Genomic DNA, 16,697 nt, shown 5'->3' with positions numbered 1-16,697 from the left:
GGGAACCTCCCCCAGCATTCGATGGTCGCAGACCATCGAATGCAGGACCGAGTGGTCCACCAGCTCCCGCAACCTCAGACCACACGGACATTTTTCCGTGCAAAAGCAGGGATCTGGGCGAGCAGCTGACATCCGGCGATGTCATATGTCATATGTCCGCCCCCTACACGCATTACCATACGTACGCCCAGCGTTTTCATGGGAACGCCCATGAAACGTGGGGCGTATGCATATGGTAATGAGCCCAAATAGCTCTTCACGCCCCTCTCCACCCCCTGTTCGGAGTGTTCACATTTCATGCGGAATTTGGCCGTACGCCCCGCTCGCACATGCGCAGAGACGCCTCTGCACATGCGCAGACACAAAACATCGGCGGTACGAATGCACGCGGATATTACCGCACCAACCAGAATAAGGGCCTATGCAATTTATATTCTGCATAAGATAAATTAGCAGTACATTTCAGTAACTTACCTAGAACAGCGATGGTCTCATTTTTGCCATAAACACATGTGTTCCCAGTGAAATCCCTACTGCAAGCACATGAACAGGTTCCATTAGTATAGGAGCATATCTGATTTGTATTGCTTGTACACGATATGGTGGTAGCACCTAAAGTTGTTAGGACAGAAGATGATAGGTTTCCAATGGCGGCCACCGTGGTAGTGTTCTGAAGAGTACTATATGTTGACGAGATGGATGTTGTCTTGGTTGTCGTGAAATTACTTAATGGACTTTGAGTATTATCGGTGTGTGTCGTCAGTCCAGTTGGTTTATTCATTGTTGATGGAGTGAAGAAAGACGTATTAGTAGCTGCTGTTACTATGGGTGATGAAGAGGATGGAGATGTTAATGGAATCGTACTTTCTGCAGATGTTATTATGCCAGTGGACAATTCTGGAGTGGATACGCTTTCTGGCACAGTGTTTGTTGATGGAGATGATGTTGTAAGATTTGCCTGAGTTGCAGATGTATGAGGAAATGGTGCAGTATTTACTGTGACTGTGGATATTTCTGCAGTAGTTTGTTCCTCAGAAGTGTGATCTGCAACCTTACTAGAGACGGTTGGAGATGAAAATGTTCTTGAAGTTGTCTTTGCTGTTAATGGTGAATTACTGAATGGGAAAGTCACTGGCAATGAAGATGCAGCTTCAGAAGTTGAGTTGGTCTGCTCTGTTGTGGTAGAAGTGGAGACACCATCAGATACCGAAAATGTAGTAGAGGATGGTTGTGTAACTGTTGAAATGTTTATTGTTTGAGAAGTATTATTTTCTTGAGAAACTGTAGTTTCAGTTGTGACTGCTGGTAGTTGTGTAGTTAGTTGTGTCTCAGATGTAAATGCGGTAACGTGACTAGTCTCTCTTGAAGATAATGTTTCTGAAGTTGGCTGTGTTGACACTAGTGACCTGGAAGACATCAATGAAAGAAAAGGCATTGAAGCTATTGCAGGTGTGCTGAGTTTTTCTTTGATGGTTGAAGATATCATTTGAGTAGTAGTCTCAGAGGTGGAAAGATTTGTTGTTTGGGTAGTACTGGTCTGGAAGGGTGAGGTTTCTAATGTAATGGTTGATATTTCTGTGGTCCTTTCCATCTTGGAGGGGGGGACTGCTGTACTACTTGCCAACCTAGTAGAAATTGTTTCCAAAGCTGTTGTTGCTGACAACGTTGCATATGTTTGTGGATATTTAGTGCTGCTTTCAGAAGATGTCTGAGAAGCTACTGGTCCAAGTGATTGAACTGTTGAAGGTCTCTTGGATATAGTAAATGTGGACACCAAGTCTGTTTGTGGGACATTATGGCTGGTTTTGCTAATGAGAGCTGTGCTTATAGATGGTGATGTTGAAGACTCTTGAGATGATGTAGTTGACTTGGATGAGAGTGGAGCTGTGGATGCTGCAGTATGAAGTATGCTGGTTTCTTTATTTTTGGTAGATGGAATTGGAGAAGTAGAAAATTCAGACGTAAAGACACCTTCTGACATGGGGTGTGTTGAAAATGTAAATTTAGTAACACTACTATTCTCTTGGGGAATAATCTCAGAGATGGTAGCACTTTCAGATGATGGAAGAGCAGAAGCAGATTGCTGTGCTTCTGTTAAAATAATTGTTTGCGTGGTATTGGTTTTCTGAGATGGAGTTGTCTGTGATGAGATGGTTGGTAGTTCTGTAGTACTTTCTTTTTCAGAAGAAGAGGTGGTAGCACTTCTAATCTCTTGTGTAATCATCCCAGAGGTGTAGGTGCTTTCAGATGTTGGATGTGCAGAAGCAGATTGCTGTGTAACAGTTGAAATATTTGTTGTTAGCCTAGTATTGGTTTCTTGAAAGGGTGTTGTCTCTGATGTGGTTGTTGGTTGTTCTTTTGTACTCTGTGTTTCAGAAGATAAGGTTGGAGCACTTCTAGTTTTGTCTGTTACAATCTCAGAGGTGGAGGCACTTTCAGACGTTGGGTGTGAAGAAGGAGATTGCATTGTATCTGTTGAAATAGTTGTTATTTGAGTAGTAATGGTTTCTTTAGAAAGTGTTGTGTTTGATGGGACGGTTGGTAGCTCTGTTGTACTTTGTTTCTCAGAAGTTAAGATTGTAACACTACCAGTCTCTTGTGTAATTATCTCAGAGGTGGAGGCACTTTCAGATGTTGGATGTACAGAAGAAGATTGTTGTGCAGTTGTTGAAATACGTATTTGAGTGGAATTGGTTTCATGAGATGGTGTTAACTCTGCTGTAATAGTTGGTAGTTCTGTTGTAGATGAGATCTGAGATGTAATTCTGGTAACACTACTGGTCTCTTGTGTAACAATCTCAGAGGTGGAGACACTTTCTGATGATGTTGGATGTGCAGAAGCATATGTCTGTGTAAGTATTGAAATATTTGCTGTTAGAGTTGTATTTGTTGATTTAGATTGAGTTGGTTCTGCTATAATGGTTGATAGTTCTGTAGTACTTTGTGCCTCAGAAGTTAAGATTGTAATGTTACCAGTCTCATGTGTAGTAATCTCAGAGGTGGATGCACCTTCAGGTGTTGGATGTACAGAAGCAGATTGCTGAGTAAATGTTGAAATATTTGTTGTTTGAGTACTATTGGTTTCTTGAGAGGGTGTTGTCTCTGATGTGATTGCTGGTAGTTTTGTAGTACTTTCTGTCTCAGAAATAAATGTAGTAATACTACTAGTCTCTTGTGAAATAATCAGAGAAGTGGAGGCACTTTCAGATGTTGGAGGGGGAGAAGTAGATCCCTGTGTAATACTTGAAATATTTGTAGTACTTTCTGTTTCAGAAGAAGAGGGGGTGGCACTTCTAGTCTCTTGTGTAATCATCTCAGGGGTGGAGGAAAATTCAGAAGTTGAATGGGCAGAAACAGATTGCTGTGCAGTTGTTGAAATGCTTGTTGTTCGAGTGATATTGGTTTCTTGAGATGGAGTTGTGTGTGAAGAGAAGGTTGGTAATTCTGTAGTACTTACAGTATCAGAAGAAGGTGTGTTAGCACTTCTAGTCTCTTGTGTAATCATCTCAGAGGTGGAGACAAATTCAGAAGTTGGATGGGAAGAAACAGATTGCTGTGCAGCTGTTGAAATACTTGTTGTTTGAGTGATATTGGTTTCTTGAGATGGAGTTGTCTGTGATAAGATGGTTTGTAGTTCTGTAGTACTTTCTGTTTCAGATGTAGAGGTGGTAGCACTTCTAGTCGCTTGTGTAATCATCTCAGAGGTGGAGGCAATTTCAGAAGTTGGATGGTCAGAAAAAGATGGCTGTGCAGTTGTTAAAATACTTGTTGTTCGAGTGATATTGGTTTCTTGAGATGGAGTTGTGTGTGATGAGAAGGTTGGTAGTTCTGTAGTACTTTCTGTTTCAGATGTAGAGGTGGTAGCACTTCTAGTCTCTTGTGTAATCATCCCAGAGGTGTAGGTGCTTTCAGATGTTGGATGTGCAGAAGTAGATTGCTGTGTAACAGTTGAAATATTTGTTGTTAGCCTAGTATTGGTTTCTTGAAAGGGTGTTGTCTCTGATGTGGTTGTTGGTTGTTCTTTTGTACTCTGTGTTTCAGAAGATAAGGTTGGAGCACTTCTAGTTTTGTCTGTTACAGACTCAGAGGTGGAGGCACTTTCAGACGTTGGGCGTGAAGAAGGAGATTGCAGTGTATCTGTTGAAATAGTTGTTATTTGAGTAGTAATGGTTTCTTTAGAAAGTGTTGTGTTTGATGGGACGGTTGGTAGCTCTGTTGTACTTTGTTTCTCAGAAGTTAAGATTGTAACACTACCAGTCTCTTGTGTAATTATCTCAGAGGTGGAGGCACTTTCAGATGTTGGATGTACAGAAGAAGATTGTTGTGCAGTTGTTGAAATACGTATTTGAGTGGAATTGGTTTCATGAGATGGTGTTAACTCTGCTGTAATAGTTGGTAGTTCTGTTGTAGATGAGATCTGAGATGTAATTCTGGTAACACTACTGGTCTCTTGTGTAACAATCTCAGAGGTGGAGACACTTTCTGATGATGTTGGATGTGCAGAAGCATATGTCTGTGTAAGTATTGAAATATTTGCTGTTAGAGTTGTATTTGTTGATTTAGATTGAGTTGGTTCTGCTATAATGGTTGATAGTTCTGTAGTACTTTGTGCCTCAGAAGTTAAGATTGTAATGTTACCAGTCTCATGTGTAATAATCTCAGAGGTGGATGCACCTTCAGGTGTTGGATGTACAGAAGCAGAATGCTGAGTAAATGTTGAAATATTTGTTGTTTGAGTACTATTGGTTTCTTGAGAGGGTGTTGTCTCTGATGTGATTGCTGGTAGTTTTGTAGTACTTTCTGTCTCAGAAATAAATGTAGTAATACTACTAGTCTCTTGTGAAATAATCAGAGAAGTGGAGGCACTTTCAGATGTTTGAGGGGGAGAAGTAGATCCCTGTGTAATACTTGAAATATTTGTAGTACTTTCTGTTTCAGAAGAAGAGGGGGTGGCACTTCTAGTCTCTTGTGTAATCATCTCAGGGGTGGAGGAAAATTCAGAAGTTGAATGGGCAGAAACAGATTGCTGTGCAGTTGTTGAAATGCTTGTTGTTCGAGTGATATTGGTTTCTTGAGATGGAGTTGTGTGTGAAGAGAAGGTTGGTAATTCTGTAGTACTTACTGTATCAGAAGAAGAGGTGTTAGCACTTCTAGTCTCTTGTGTAATCATCTCAGAGGTGGAGACAAATTCAGAAGTTGGATGGGAAGAAACAGATTGCTGTGCAGCTGTTGAAATACTTGTTGTTTGAGTGATATTGGTTTCTTGAGATGGAGTTGTCTGTGATAAGATGGTTTGTAGTTCTGTAGTACTTTCTGTTTCAGATGTAGAGGTGGTAGCACTTCTAGTCGCTTGTGTAATCATCTCAGAGGTGGAGGCAATTTCAGAAGTTGGATGGTCAGAAAAAGATGGCTGTGCAGTTGTTAAAATACTTGTTGTTCGAGTGATATTGGTTTCTTGAGATGGAGTTGTGTGTGATGAGAAGGTTGGTAGTTCTGTAGTACTTTCTGTTTCAGATGTAGAGGTGGTAGCACTTCTAGTCTCTTGTGTAATCATCCCAGAGGTGTAGGTGCTTTCAGATGTTGGATGTGCAGAAGTAGATTGCTGTGTAACAGTTGAAATATTTGTTGTTAGCCTAGTATTGGTTTCTTGAAAGGGTGTTGTCTCTGATGTGGTTGTTGGTTGTTCTTTTGTACTCTGTGTTTCAGAAGATAAGGTTGGAGCACTTCTAGTTTTGTCTGTTACAGACTCAGAGGTGGAGGCACTTTCAGACGTTGGGCGTGAAGAAGGAGATTGCAGTGTATCTGTTGAAATAGTTGTTATTTGAGTAGTAATGGTTTCTTTAGAAAGTGTTGTGTTTGATGGGACGGTTGGTAGCTCTGTTGTACTTTGTTTCTCAGAAGTTAAGATTGTAACACTACCAGTCTCTTGTGTAATTATCTCAGAGGTGAAGGCACTTTCAGACGTTGGGTGTGAAGAAGGAGATTGCAGTGTATCTGTTGAAATAGTTGTTATTTGAGTAGTAATGGTTTCTTTAGAAAGTGTTGTGTTTGATGGGACGGTTGGTAGCTCTGTTGTACTTTGTTTCTCAGAAGTTAAGATTGTAACACTACCAGTCTCTTGTGTAATCATCCCAGAGGTGTAGGTGCTTTCAGATGTTGGATGTACAGAAGAAGATTGTTGTGCAGTTGTTGAAATACGTATTTGAGTGGAATTGGTTTCATGAGATGGTGTTAACTCTGCTGTAATAGTTGGTAGTTCTGTTGTAGATGAGATCTGAGATGTAATTCTGGTAACACTACTGGTCTCTTGTGTAACAATCTCAGAGGTGGAGATACTTTCTGATGATGTTGGATGTGCAGAAGCATATGTCTGTGTAAGTATTGAAATATTTGCTGTTAGAGTTGTATTTGTTGATTTAGATTGAGTTGGTTCTGCTATAATGGTTGATAGTTCTGTAGTACTTTGTGCCTCAGAAGTTAAGATTGTAATGTTACCAGTCTCATGTGTAATAATCTCAGAGGTGGATGCACCTTCAGGTGTTGGATGTACAGAAGCAGAATGCTGAGTAAATGTTGAAATATTTGTTGTTTGAGTACTATTGGTTTCTTGAGAGGGTGTTGTCTCTGATGTGATTGCTGGTAGTTTTGTAGTACTTTCTGTCTCAGAAATAAATGTAGTAATACTACTAGTCTCTTGTGAAATAATCAGAGAAGTGGAGGCACTTTCAGATGTTGGAGGGGGAGAAGTAGATCCCTGTTTAATACTTGAAATATTTGTAGTACTTTCTGTTTCAGAAGAAGAGGGGGTGGCACTTCTAGTCTCTTGTGTAATCATCTCAGGGGTGGAGGAAAATTCAGAAGTTGAATGGGCAGAAACAGATTGCTGTGCAGTTGTTGAAATGCTTGTTGTTCGAGTGATATTGGTTTCTTGAGATGGAGTTGTGTGTGATGAGAAGGTTGGTTGTTCTGTAGTACTCACTGTATCAGAAGAAGAGGTTGTAGCACTTCTAGTCTCTTGTGTAATCATCTCAGAGGTGGAGGCAATTTCAGAAGTTGGATGGTCAGAAAAAGATGGCTGTGCAGTTGTTAAAATACTTGTTGTTCGAGTGATATTGGTTTCTTGAGATGGAGTTGTGTGTGATGAGAAGGTTGGTAGTTCTGTAGTACTTTCTGTTTCAGATGTAGAGCTGGTAGCACTTCTAGTCTCTTCTGTAATCATCTTAGGGGTGGAGGCAAATACAGAGGTTAGATGGGCAGAAACAGAATGTTGTGCAGTACTTGTTGCAATAGTTGAAATAGTTGAAATACTTGTTGTTTGAGTGATATTGGTTTCTTGAGATTGAGGTGTCTGTGATGAGATGGTTGGTAGTTCTGTAGTACTTTCTGTTTCTGAAGAAGAGGTTGTAGCACTTCTAGGCTCTTCTGTAATCAACTCAGAGGTGGAGGCATATTCAGATGTTAGACGGGCAGAAACAGATTGCTGTGCAGCTGTTGAAATACTTGTTTGAGTGATATTTGTTTCTTGAGATGGAGAAGAATGTGATGTGATGATTGGTAATTTTGTAGTACCTTCTGTTTCAGAAGTAGAGGTTGTAGCACTTCTAATCTCCTGTGTAATCATCTCAGGGGTGGAGGCAAATGCAGATGTTAGATGGGCAGAAACAGATTGCTGTGCAGCTGTTGAAATACTTGTTTGAGTGATATTGGTTTCTTGAGATGAAGTTGTCTGTGATGAGATGGTTGGTAGTATTGTAGTAATTTCTGTTTCCGCAGTAGAGGTGGTAACACTTCTAGTCTCTTGTGTAATCATCTCAGGAGTGGAAGCCAATTCCGAAGATGGATGGGCAGAAACAGAACGCTGTGCAGCTGTGGAAATACTTGTTGTTTGAGTGAAATTGGTTACTTGAGATGCAGTTGTCTGTGATGAGATGGTTGGTAATTCTGTAGTAGTTTCTGTTTCAGAAGAAGAGGTGGTGGCACTTCTAGTCTCTTGTGTAATCATCTCAGAGGTGGAGGTGATTTCAGATGTTGGATGGTCAGAAAAAGATGGCTTTGCAGTTGTTAAAATACTTGTTGTACGAGTGATATTGGTTTCTTGAGATGGAGTTGTGTGTGATGAGAAAGTTGGTAGTTCTGTAGAACTTACTGTTTCAGAAGAAGATGTGGTAGCACTTATAGGCTCTTGTGTAATCATCTCAGAGGTATGTTCACTTTCAAATGTTGGGAATGCAGAATCATATTGCTGCGTACCTGTTACAATACTTGAAGTTAGAGTTGCGTTGTTTTCTTCAGAGGGTGTTGTCTCTGATAAGAAAGTTGGTAGTTCTGTTGTATGTTGTGTCACAGAAGTTGCTGTTTTAGCATAACTAGTCTCTTGTGTAACAATCTCAGAGGTAAACTTACTTTCAGATGTTGGGAATGCAGAAGAAGATGGCTGCGTAACTGTTCCAATATTTGTTGTTACAGTTGTGCTGTTTTCTTCAGAGGTTGTGGTCTGTGATGAAATGGTTAGTAGTTCTGTAGTATGTTGTGTTGCAGAAGTTAGTGTTATAGCATAACTAGTCTCTTGTGTAACAATCTGAGAGGTATATTCACTCTCAGATGTTGGGAATGCAGAAGAAGATGGCTGCGTAACTGTAACAATATTTGTTGTTACAATTGTGCTGTTTTCTTCAGAGGGTGTTGTTTCTGATGAGAAGGTTGGTAATTCTGTTGTATGTTGTGTCTCAGAAGTTGGTGTTATAGCATAACTAGTCTCTTGTGTAACAATTTCAGAGGTATATTCACTTTCAGATGTTGGGAATGCAGAAGCAGATTGTTGCGTACCTGTTACAATACTAGAAGTTAGAGTTGTGTTGTTTTCTCCTGAGGGTGTTGTCTCTGATGAGAGTTTAGGTAGTTCTGTTGTATGTTGTGTCTGAGAAGTTGGTGTTATAGCATAACTAGTCTCTTGTGTAACAATCTCAGAGGTAAACTCACTTTCAGATGTTGGGAATGCAGAAGAAGATGGCTGCGTAACTGTTACAATATTTGTTGTTAAAGTTGTGCTGTTTTCTTCAAAGGGTGTTGTTTCTGATAAGAAGGTTGGTATTTTTGTTGTATGTTGTGTCTCAGAAGTTAATGTTACAGCATTACTAGTCTCTTGTGTAACAATTTCAGAGGTGTATTCACTTTGGGATGTTGGGAATGAAGAAGCAGATTTCTGCGTAACTGATACAATATTTGTTGTTACAGTTGTGTTGTTTTCTTCAGAGGTTGTTGTCTGTGATGAAATTTTTGGTAGTTCTGTAGTATGTTGTGTCTCAGAAGTTAGTGTTATAGCATAACTAGTCTGTTGTGTAACAATCTCAGAGGTAAACTTACTTTCAGATGTTGGGAATGCAGAAGAAGATGGCTGTGTAACTGTTACAATATTTGTTGTTACAGTTGTGCTGTTTTCTTCCGAGGTTGTGGTCTGTGATGAAATGGTTGGTAGTTCTGTAGTATGTTGTGTTGCAGAAGTTAGTGTTATAGCATAACTAGTCTCTTGTGTAACAATCTCAGAGGTATATTCACTCTCAGATGTTGGGAATGCAGAAGAAAATGGCTGTGTAACTGTAACAATATTTGTTGTTACAATTGTGCTGTTTTCTTCAGAGGGTTTTGTTTCTGATGAGAAAGTTGGTAATTCTGTTGTATGTTGTGTCTCAGAAGTTAATGTTATAGCATAACTAGTCTCTTGTGTAACAATTCCAGAGGTATATTCACTTTCAGATGTTGGGAATGCAGAAGCAGATTGCTGTGTACCTGTTACAATATTTGTTGTTACAGTTGTGCTGTTTTCTTCAGAGGTTGTGGTCTGTGATGAAAAGGTTGGTAGTTCTGTAGTATGTTGTGTCTCAGAAGTTAGTGTTATAGCATAACTAGTCTGTTGTGTAACAATCTCAGAGGTAAACTCACTTTCAGATGTTGGGAATGGAGAAGAAGATGGCTGCGTAACTGTTCCAATATTTGTTAGAGTTGTGCTGTTTTCTTCAGAGGTTGTGGTCTGTGATGAAAAGGTTGGTAGTTCTGTTGTATGTTGTGTCTCAGAAGTTAGTGTTATAGCATAACTAGTCTCTTGTGTAACAATCTCAGAGGTAAACTCACTTTCAGATGTTGGCAATGCAGAAGAAGATGGCGGCGTAACTGTTCCAATATTACTTGTTACACTTGTGTTGTTTTCTTCAAAGGGTGTTGTTTCTGATGAGAAGGTTGGTAATTCTGTTGTATGTTGTGTCTCAGAAGTTGGTGTTATAGCATAACTAGTCTCTTGTGTAACAATTTCAGAGGTATATTCACTTTCAGATGTTGGGAATGCAGAAGCAGATTGTTGCGTACCTGTTACAATACTAGAAGTTAGAGTTGTGTTGTTTTCTCCTGAGGGTGTTGTCTCTGATGAGAGTTTAGGTAGTTCTGTTGTATGTTGTGTCTGAGAAGTTGGTGTTATAGCATAACTAGTCTCTTGTGTAACAATCTCAGAGGTAAACTCACTTTCAGATGTTGGGAATGCAGAAGAAGATGGCTGCGTAACTGTTACAATATTTGTTGTTAAAGTTGTGCTGTTTTCTTCAAAGGGTGTTGTTTCTGATAAGAAGGTTGGTATTTTTGTTGTATGTTGTGTCTCAGAAGTTAATGTTACAGCATTACTAGTCTCTTGTGTAACAATTTCAGAGGTGTATTCACTTTGGGATGTTGGGAATGAAGAAGCAGATTTCTGCGTAACTGATACAATATTTGTTGTTACAGTTGTGTTGTTTTCTTCAGAGGTTGTTGTCTGTGATGAAATTTTTGGTAGTTCTGTAGTATGTTGTGTCTCAGAAGTTAGTGTTATAGCATAACTAGTCTGTTGTGTAACAATCTCAGAGGTAAACTTACTTTCAGATGTTGGGAATGCAGAAGAAGATGGCTGTGTAACTGTTACAATATTTGTTGTTACAGTTGTGCTGTTTTCTTCCGAGGTTGTGGTCTGTGATGAAATGGTTGGTAGTTCTGTAGTATGTTGTGTTGCAGAAGTTAGTGTTATAGCATAACTAGTCTCTTGTGTAACAATCTCAGAGGTATATTCACTCTCAGATGTTGGGAATGCAGAAGAAAATGGCTGTGTAACTGTAACAATATTTGTTGTTACAATTGTGCTGTTTTCTTCAGAGGGTTTTGTTTCTGATGAGAAAGTTGGTAATTCTGTTGTATGTTGTGTCTCAGAAGTTAATGTTATAGCATAACTAGTCTCTTGTGTAACAATTCCAGAGGTATATTCACTTTCAGATGTTGGGAATGCAGAAGCAGATTGCTGTGTACCTGTTACAATATTTGTTGTTACAGTTGTGCTGTTTTCTTCAGAGGTTGTGGTCTGTGATGAAAAGGTTGGTAGTTCTGTAGTATGTTGTGTCTCAGAAGTTAGTGTTATAGCATAACTAGTCTGTTGTGTAACAATCTCAGAGGTAAACTCACTTTCAGATGTTGGGAATGGAGAAGAAGATGGCTGCGTAACTGTTCCAATATTTGTTAGAGTTGTGCTGTTTTCTTCAGAGGTTGTGGTCTGTGATGAAAAGGTTGGTAGTTCTGTTGTATGTTGTGTCTCAGAAGTTAGTGTTATAGCATAACTAGTCTCTTGTGTAACAATCTCAGAGGTAAACTCACTTTCAGATGTTGGCAATGCAGAAGAAGATGGCGGCGTAACTGTTCCAATATTACTTGTTACACTTGTGTTGTTTTCTTCAAAGGGTGTTGTTTCTGATGAGAAGGTTGGTATTTCTGTTGTATGTTGTGTCTCAGAAGTTAATGTTACAGCATTACTGGTCTCTTGTGTAACAATTTCAGAGGTGTATTCGCTTTGGGATGTTGGGAATGCAGAAGCAGATTTCTGCGAACCTGATACAATATTTGTTGTTACACTTGTGTTGTTTTCTTCAGAAAGTGTTGTCTCTGATGAGAAGGTTGGTAATTCTGTTGTATGTTGTGTCTCAGAAGTTAGTGTTATAGCATAACTAGTCTCTTGTGTAACAATTTGAGAGGTATATTCACTTTCAGATGTTGGGAATGCAGAAGCAGATTGCTGCGTACCTGTTACAATACTTGAAGTTAGAGTTGTGTTTTCTCCAGAGGGTGTTGTCTCTGATGAGAATGTTGGTAGTTCTGTTGTATGTTGTGTCTCAGATGTTGGTGTTATAGCATTACTAGTCTCTTGTGTAACAAACTCAGAGGTAAACTCACTTTCAGATGTTGGGAATGCAGAAGAAGATGGCTGCGTAACTGTTCCAATATTTGTTGTTACAGTTGTGCTGTTTTCTTCAGAGGTTGTGGTCTGTGATGAAAAGGTTGGTAGTTCTGTAGTATGTTGTGTCTCAGAAGTTAGTGTTATAGCATAACTAGTCTCTTGTGTAACAATCTCAGAGGTAAACTCACTTTCAGATGTTGGGAATGCAGAAGAAGATGGCTGCGTAACTGTTCCAATATTTGTTGTTACACTTGTGCTGTTTTCTTCAAAGGGAGTTGTTTCTGATGAGAATGTTGGTAGTTCTGTTGTATGTTGTGTCTCAGAAGTTGGTGTTATAGCAGTACTAGTCTCTTGTGTAACAAACTTAGAGGTAAACTTACTTTCAGATGTTGGGAATGCAGAAGAAGATGGCTGCGTAACTGTTCCAATATTTGTTGTTACACTTGTGCTGTTTACTTCAAAGGGTGTTGTTTCTGATGAGAATGTTGGTAGTTCTGTTGTATGTTGTGTCTCAGAAGTTAATGTTATAGCATAACTTGTCTCTTGTGTAACAATCTCAGAGGTAAACTCACTTTCAGATGTAGGGAATGCAGAAGCAGATGGCTGCATACCTGATACAATATTTGTTGTTACAGTTGTGCTGTTTTCTTCAGAGGTTGTGGTCTGTGATGAAAAGGTTGGTAGTTCTGTTGTATGTTGTGTCTCAGATGTTGGTGTTATAGCAGTACTAGTCTCTTCTGTAACAAACTTAGAGGTAAACTCACTTTCAGATGTTGGGAATGCAGAAGAAGATGGCTGCGTAACTGTTCCAATATTTGTTGTTACAGTTGTGCTGTTTTCTTCAGAGGTTGTGGTCTCTGATGAGACGGTTGGTATTTCTGTTGTATGTTGTGTCTCAGAAGTTAATGTTACAGCATTACTGGTCTCTTGTGTAATAATTTTAGAGGTGTATTCGCTTTGGGATGTTGGGAATGCAGAAGCAGATTTCTGCGTACCTGATACAATATTTGTTGTTACACTTGTGTTGTTTTCTTCAGAAAGTGTCGTCTCTGATGAGAAGGTTGGTAATTCTGTTGTATGTTCTGTCTCAGAAGTTAGTGTTATAGCATAACTAGTCTCTTGTGTAACAATTTGAGAGGTATATTCACTTTCAGATGTTGGGAATGCAGAAGCAGATTGCTGCGTACCTGTTACAATACTTGAAGTTAGAGTTGTGTTTTCTCCAGAGGGTGTTGTCTCTGATGAGAATGTTGCTAGTTCTGTTGTATGTTGTGTCTCAGAAGTTGGTGTTATAGCATTACTAGTCTCTTGTGTAACAAACTCAGAGGTAAACTCACTTTCAGATGTTGGTAATGCAGAATAAGATGGCTGCATAACTGTTCCAATATTTGTTGTCACAGTTGTGCTGTTTTCTACAGAGGTTGTGGTCTGTGATGAAAAGGTTGGTAGTTTTGTAGAATGTTGTGTCTGAGAAGTTAGTGTTATAGCATAACTAGTCTCTTGTGTAACAATCTCAGAGGTAAACTCACTTTCAGATGTTGGCAATGCAGAAGAAGATGGCTGCGTAACTGTTCCAATATTTGTTGTTACACTTGTGCTGTTTTCTTCAAAGGGTGTTGTTTCTGATGAGAAGGTTGGTAATTCTGTTGTTTGTTGTGTCTCAGAAGTTAATGTTATAGCATAACTAGTCTCTTGTGTAACAATTTCAGAGGTAAACTCACTTTCAGATGTTGGCAATGCAGAAGAAGATGGCTGCGTAACTGTTCCAATATTTGTTGTTACACTTGTGCTGTTTTCTTCAAAGGGTGTTGTTTCTGATGAGAATGTTGGTAGTTTTGTAGTATGTTGTGTCTCAGAAGTTAGTGTTTTAGCATAACTAGTCTCTTGTGTAACAATCTCAGAGGTAAACTCACTTTCAGATGTAGGGAATGCAGAAGAAGATGGCTGCGTAACTGTAACAATATTTGTTGTTACAGTTGTGCTGTTTTCTTCAAAGGGTGTTGTTTCTGATGAGAAGGTTGGTAATTCTGTTGTTTGTTGTGTCTCAGAAGTTAATGTTATAGCATAACTAGTCTCTTGTGTAACAATTTCAGAGGTATATTCACTTTCAGATGTTGGGAATGTAGAAGCAGATTGCTGCGTTCCTGTTACAATACTTGAAGTTAGAGTTGTGTTGTTTTCTCCAGAGGGTGTTGTCTCTGATGAGAATGTTGATAATTCTGTTGTATGTTGTGTCTCAGAAGTTAATGTTACAGCATTACTGGTCTCTTGTGTAACAATTTCAGAGGTGTATTCGCTTTGGGATGTTGGGAATGCAGAAGCAGATTTCTGCGTACCTGATACAATATTTGTTGTTACACGTGTGTTGTTTTGTGCAGAAAGTGTTGTCTCTGATGAGAAGGTTGGTAATTTTGTTGTATGTTGTGTCTCAGTAGTTGGTGTTATAGCATAACTAGTCTCTTGAGTAACAATTTCAGAGGTATATTCACTTTTAGATGTTGGCAATGCAGAAGAAGATGGCTGCGTAACTGTTCCAATATTTGTTGTTACACTTGTGCTGTTTTCTTCAGAGGTTGTGGACTTTGATAAAAAGGTTGGTAGTTCTGTAGTATGTTGTGTCTCAGAAGTTAGTGTTATAGCATAACTAGTCTCTTGTGTAACAATCTCAGAGGTAAACTCACTTTCAGATGTTGGCAATGCAGAAGAAGATGGCTGCGTAACTGTTCCAATATTTGTTGTTACACTTGTGTTGTTTTCTTCAGAAAGTGTCGTCTCTGATGAGAAGGTTGGTAATTCTGTTGTATGTTGTGTCTCAGAAGTTAGTGTTATAGCATAACTAGTCTCTTGTGTAACAATTTGAGAGGTAGATTCACTTTCAGATGTTGGGAATGCAGAAGCAGATTGCTGCGTACCTGTTACAATACTTGAAGTTAGAGTTGTGTTTTCTCCAGAGGGTGTTGACTCTGATGAGAATGTTGGTAGTTCTGTTGTATGTTGTGTCTCAGAAGTTGGTGTTATAGCATTACTAGTCTCTTGTGTAACAAACTCAGAGGTAAACTCACTTTCAGATGTTGGGAATGCAGAAGAAGATGGCTGCGTAACTGTTCCAATATTTGTTTTTATAGTTGTGCTGTTTTCTTCAGAGGTTGTGGGCTGTGATGAAAAGGTTGGTAGTTCTGTTGTATGTTGTGTCTCAGAAGTTAGTGTTATAGCATAACTAGTCTCTTGTGTAACAATCTCAGAGGTAAACTCACTTTCAGATGTTGGCAATGCAGAAGAAGATGGCTGCGTAACTGTTCCAATATTTGTTGTTACACTTGTGTTGTTTTCTTCAGAAAGTGTCGTCTCTGATGAGAAGGTTGGTAATTCTGTTGTATGTTGTGTCTCAGAAGTTAGTGTTATAGCATAACTAGTCTCTTGTGTAACAATATGAGAGGTATATTCACTTTCAGATGTTGGGAATGCAGAAGCAGATGGCTGCGTACCTGTTACAATACTTGAAGTTAGAGTTGTGTTTTCTCCAGAGGGTGTTGTCTCTGATGAGAATGTTGGTAGTTCTGTTGTATGTTGTGTCTCAGAAGTTGGTGTTATAGCATTACTAGTCTCTTGTGTAACAAACTCAGAGGTAAACTCACTTTCAGATGTTGGGAATGCAGAAGAAGATGGCTGTGTAACTGTTCCAATATTTGTTGTCACAGTTGTGCTGTTTTCTTCAGAGGTTGTGGTCTGTGATGAAAAGGTTGGTAGTTCTGTAGTATGTTGTGTCTCAGAAGATAGTGTTATAGCATAACTAGTCTCTTGTGTAACAATCTCAGAGGTAAACTCACTTTCAGATGTTGGCAATGCAGAAGAAGATGGCTGCGTAACTGTTCCAATATTTGTTGTTACACTTGTGCTGTTTTCTTCAAAGGGTGTTGTTTCTGATGAGAATGTTGGTAGTTCTGTTGTATGTTGTGTCTCTGGAGTTGGTGTTATAGCATAACTAGTCTCTTGTGTAACAATCTCAGAGGTAAACTCACTTTCAGATGTTGGGAATGCAGAAGAAGATGGCTGCGTAACTGTTCCAATATTTGTTGTTACAGTTGTGCTGTTTTCTTCAGAGGTTGTGGTCTGTGATGAAATGGTTGGTAGTTCTGTAGTATGTTGTGTCTCAGAAGTTAGTGTTATAGCATAACTAGTCTGTTGTGTAACAATCTCAGAGGTAAACTCACTTTCAGATGTTGGGAATGCAGAAGAAGATGGCTGCGTAACTGTTCCAATATTTGTTGTTAGAGTTGTGCTGTTTTCTTCAGAGGTTGTGGTCTCTGATGAAAAGGTTGGTAGTTCTGTTGTATGTTGAGTCTCAGAAGTTAGTGTTATAGCATAACTAGTCTCTTGTGTAACAATCTCAGAGGTAAACTCACTTTCAGATGTTGGCAATGCAGAAGAAGATGGCTGCGTAACTGTTCCAATATTTGTT

This window comes from Crinia signifera, chromosome 19 (assembly GCF_055691185.1).
Source record: "Crinia signifera chromosome 19, ASM5569118v1, whole genome shotgun sequence".
NCBI classification, from domain to species: domain Eukaryota; kingdom Metazoa; phylum Chordata; class Amphibia; order Anura; family Myobatrachidae; genus Crinia; species Crinia signifera.
The sequence above is the reverse complement of the archived record's forward strand: the minus strand, read 5'-3'. Positions refer to the sequence as shown.